The sequence below is a fragment of the Apodemus sylvaticus genome, chromosome 5 (genome assembly GCF_947179515.1).
Source record: "Apodemus sylvaticus chromosome 5, mApoSyl1.1, whole genome shotgun sequence".
Classification (NCBI taxonomy): Eukaryota; Metazoa; Chordata; class Mammalia; order Rodentia; family Muridae; genus Apodemus; species Apodemus sylvaticus.
Window position 1 is genome coordinate 136,241,635 of NC_067476.1, and position 4,824 is coordinate 136,246,458.

At 43.9% G+C, this 4,824-nt stretch overlaps 1 pseudogene; it reads left to right on the forward strand.

Moving 5' to 3' along the window:
* Positions 1 to 1,332: 1,332 nt before the first annotated feature.
* On the forward strand, positions 1,333 to 3,751 carry LOC127684625 (sperm motility kinase X-like; annotated as a pseudogene).
* Positions 3,752 to 4,824: the final 1,073 nt, after the last annotated feature.

Below are 4,824 nucleotides of genomic sequence, written 5' to 3' on the forward strand. Positions count from 1 at the left end.
GATTTGATAGGAATCACCAATGAGTTTGTCTGTCTGGCCTTTGTTGTTGGTATTGCTCTCAAGAGATTCTTTTAAATCACTATTTCAATTTTGTTGCATTTTGTTTGCAATTAGCTCTTTGAGAATTTTACAGGATATTTTCGTCATATTTATCCTTTACCCTAACTCCTCCCAGATCCTCCACTTGGCATTTTCTACCATCCTGGTTTGGGTCTTTTATTTTGTTTTGTCTCTGACTATCAAGTACAGTTTCTCTTGTCTTTATACTCTTAGATATGTAGCCTTCCACTGAAGAGTACTCTGTCTAACCTTATCAAGGGCCACAACCTTAAAAATGATAGCTCTTCTGGCAGCTATCAATTGGGAAGGGCTTTTCAGCTAGGTGTGTGATTTCTTGTCCACCTCCCCTCTTCATGCTGAGGTTTTGACTGACTTGAGTCTGAGCAGGTCACAATGCTGTGAGTTCATATGCGCAACTGCCCTCTGTGCCCACAAAACACTGCTCCTTCTTGCCAGCGAATGCCTCTGGATCTTACAGTCTTTCAGTTTAGATGTTATCTCTTTTCTTAGTTCTCAGCTCATTGTTTAATGTGTGTCTAGTGGTATATCCATTTCTTCTAGAATTCTCCATTTCACTTGAACAATTTTAAAATATTCCCTAATGATTGTTTGGATATTTGGATTTCATCTCTCTAATATTATTGATGTATACCTTTATATTTCTATGAGTTATTATGGTGAAGATTACATCAGTTGTGTTTATCCGTAGAATGATCAAGTCTTTATTACTGGAGTGATTTGAATGTGCTTGGCCCAGGGACTGGCACTATTAACAGGTATTGCCTTGTTGGGTGAAGTGTCAATGTCTGAGTGGATTTTGATGTCCTACTCCTAACATCCTAGATAAGACAGTGTTCTAGTAGCCTCAGATGAAGAGGTAGGACTCTCATATCCTCCTGCTCCATGGCTGCCTGGGTCCTGTCCTGCTCTTACCCTGGTGATAATGGACTGATCTTCTGAATCTGTAGAAAAGCTTCAATTGAAGGCTGTTCACAGCTAAGAATTCCAAACTAAGACAGTTACATCAGTCTTTGTATTATTTTAGTCTCCATTTCATCGATTCATACCCTGAACGTGAGTCTAATTCTTTTGGATTTGGCTTGTTCTTATATTTCTATGACCTTGACATGCATTGTTAGATTATTTAGACCACCTTTGTGTTTGTGTTAGCACAGGAATTTAGGGCTATAAATGTTTCTCTTAGACCCACTTTTACTTCCTTTTATCTTGCATCACTGGTTGTGTGGACACAATCCATTCCTATCAAGAGAGATGAAGAGATCGCGAGTATGTCAAGACCTAAATCCCAACCCCTTTGAGGAAAATGCATTAACAGATCATTACAGAATACTAACAACCCTTGGCCAAGGAGCATTTGGGGATGTAAAATTGGCTAGCCATCTCCTTACCCAGACAAAGGTTGCTGTAAAAGTTCTCCCCCAAAGCAGGAAAAAGACCATTAAATTCGAAATCGAGATAATGAAATGCCTTGATCATCCATATATTATTAAACTTTTACACATAATCAATACCACCAAAAACATTTTCATCGTTCTGGAGCACGCTGTGGGAGGAGAGCTTCTGGCTAAAATTGAGGAGTTTGGCTACCTAGCAGAGGAGGAGTGTCACAGGCTGTTTAAACAGATGGTATGTGCCCTCAAGTATTATCATCAGAAAGGAATTGTCCACAGGGATTTAAAGCCAGAAACATTTTATTAGACTGCCACAGAAATGTAAAACTTACTGATTTTGGATTGGGCACCAAAATAATCATGGTCCAGAAGCTAGCAACCTTCTGTGGGACCCTCCCTTACTGTGTCCCAGCACTGTTTGAAGGTAGAGGATACGATGGCAGGGCAATTGATATCTGGAGCTTGGGGGTGGTGCTCTACTACATGGCCACAGGGTGCCTCCCTTTTCAGGGATATACCTATGAAGCAATAAAGCAGAAGATCTTGGCAGGAAAGTACTCTATGAGCTTCCGGCTGTCAGCAGACCTTTGGGATATGATAGCCAAATTGTTAACTGTCAACCCTGGAGGAAGGCCAACAGTCCATGACATTCTCAGATTTAAGTGGCCAAAGCATGACAATGAAGCTTCTCCTGGTTCTTTGGGAGAGAACACTGACAGCCACCCTGACCCCGCTATTATGGTCATTATGGCTGTCATGGGATATAATCCAGCAGAGATAAGGGAAAGTCTGAGGGAGTAAAAGTTTGACTAGGTGATGGCCACTTATTTAATGCTCCGAGAACAGTCATCCTGTGGAAAAACCTAATCCTAAACAGTGTGATCAAACACTGAAAAACACATGGCCAACCATGCAAAACCAAACAGCCATGAGGAGGGGATGTAGCATGCCTACCGTTTCCACCTTCAATTTGCCCAATGAATCAGAAAGTCTAGAGAAGGGGAAAAGTACTACAATGAACCACATTATGTCTCCTACCCCGAACTGCTTCAACAAAAAGACAACTCCAGTTCACAGAATCTGCCCCCAGCTTGTCCAGAAGTCTTACTTCATGAGGAGAGCCTGGGGGGAGACAGAGAGCAGTGACACCTCAGAAGAGAGCTCTCCCATAGAGTCTTTAAAAAAATCTATCAATGAAAATACACCCCTGCCAGTCATCTATGAATATGTTCAAAACTCTCTCTACCTATTCAAAGAGTAAGTGTGTTTCAGGTCATCATTCCTCTGTGGAGGAAGGTCCGTGTAAGGCCACCAACATACCCGGAGGAAAGATCACCCCAAATCTTCCACCAACCTGTCCTCAGAAGCACCTCATGCCACAGCTCCACATTGTGACTGCACGTAGGTCAATGGACAACATTAACTCACGAGAGAGATCACCTCCATTCCCTATCAAGGCCAAGGCTGAGTGTCCTGATCTATGAGACAGACAGTCCAGACCATGTTTCTGAAATATACCCCAGAGACACCTCCGTGGCAGGTGTCAGAACGTGCCCCAGCCCCCCTTTCAAAGACAGGACTGGAAGACCCTGAAGAATGGCTTTCTAAAAGCCCTGGGAACTTTATGTTGCCGCCTGCCAATCCAAAGTAGAGTGCACCTAGGTAATGACAGAGTCCTGGCTGTGAGTTAAAAGGGACGTGGAGGCAGACCTGGTAACAGGTAAGTGGAGAGTCTACAGTGCACTTCTTCCCCTAGGTTTTTTGCTTGTTTGTTTAAAATAATCTCAATTTCTTTAAAGAAAAAATATTTATTTACTCTATGTGCATGCTGAAGTTAACTGGCCAGAGTCAGTTCTGTCTTTTTACCCTATTTGTCCTGGGGAATGGATTAAAGTCCCCACCCTTGGCAGCAAGTGCTTAAACTCACTGAACTGTTTCTTGTGCTAAATGATATGCTTCTAAATAAACAGTTTATAAGAGTATACATTTTTAGGGGTTGGTGATAACATATAATTATACCAGAATTCGAATCCCATGGTATCCTTTGTGAGTAATTTAATCACATGTAGAGAGCAGAGGACTGTATCTGGAGCCTGGCCAGGGTCTTCGAGAATTGTAGGTGAAGGGATCAATGGAGCACTCTGGAGGAATCAGCCTGAGGGCCCATGACAGCAGAGGGCCAGCACAGTCAAGCCTAAGTCCTAAAGGTTTCTCCTAAGAGTGCCCTTCTTGTGTCTGCCTAAGGAGCATTTAGAGGTACTGTGCTCCCCGAGAGATGATATCAGAGAGTGAGGAGCAGTGTGCTGAGGATGCAGACTGGTGCAGGAGAAAGCCAGGTGGAAATTTTCCATGGCTGTGTGCAATGTGTATATCACAGTCTGAAGTTAAGGGCAAGCTCTTCTTCTGTCTGCAGATTAATAGAGTGTGTCAGGGTGCTGTGACACCCTTCTCAGGACCTTTGAGATCTGAGGACTGAGCAAGGATTCTGGGAGGAACTTCTGAGCTCACGACGGTCCTGACTCTGCCCTCTAGGTCAGTTCATGATGGTTGATGGTTCCACAATTTGGCCAGCCAAGCAAGGGTCTCCATAGAACTTAGGAATAAGGTACCATGGCATGCAGGTCATCATCAGGAAAACAGGCCTCAGAGGAACTTCGATGTGTGTAGATATGATCACCAGCTGACTGTCTCCAGATGTTTCTGTGAGCCATTAGAAGAGACAGTGGCCGCTGGAAGCCGAAGAGGACCCCAGAGTGCCTGACTTCCCTGTGTTTGTGTCCAAGATTACTACTGCTGAGTTTTAAGGCAGAAAGAGAACAATGAGAGTGCAGGGGGTGTCTGTCTTGTGTGTACAGGCGAAGGTAGAGTGTACAGGAACAGGTGAGTCCATTGCTTATAGTGCAGCTCATCAAATCATCATGGCTTGCTAGACAGCTTGCTTCTAACCCAGCAATATTCAAAAAACCACCACAACTCACCCCATTTGGAATGAAAGGGACACACACACACATACACACACACACACATACAGACATATACAGACACACACAGACATATACCTCCACACACCTCCACACCCACACACCCACACACACATGCCTACACACCCACACATACCTTCACACCCACCTCTTCCACACCCACCCACCTCCACACCCACACAACTCCACACCCACACACCTCCACACCCACACCCACACATACCTTCACACCCACACTCTTCCACACCCACACACCTACACACACACACACACACACACACAAACTCACACCTCCACACATTCTTTAGGCACATTTGATGCTATTGAAATTTGCTTGAAAAGGAGAGAATCTGCATTCTAATCAAAGTAAT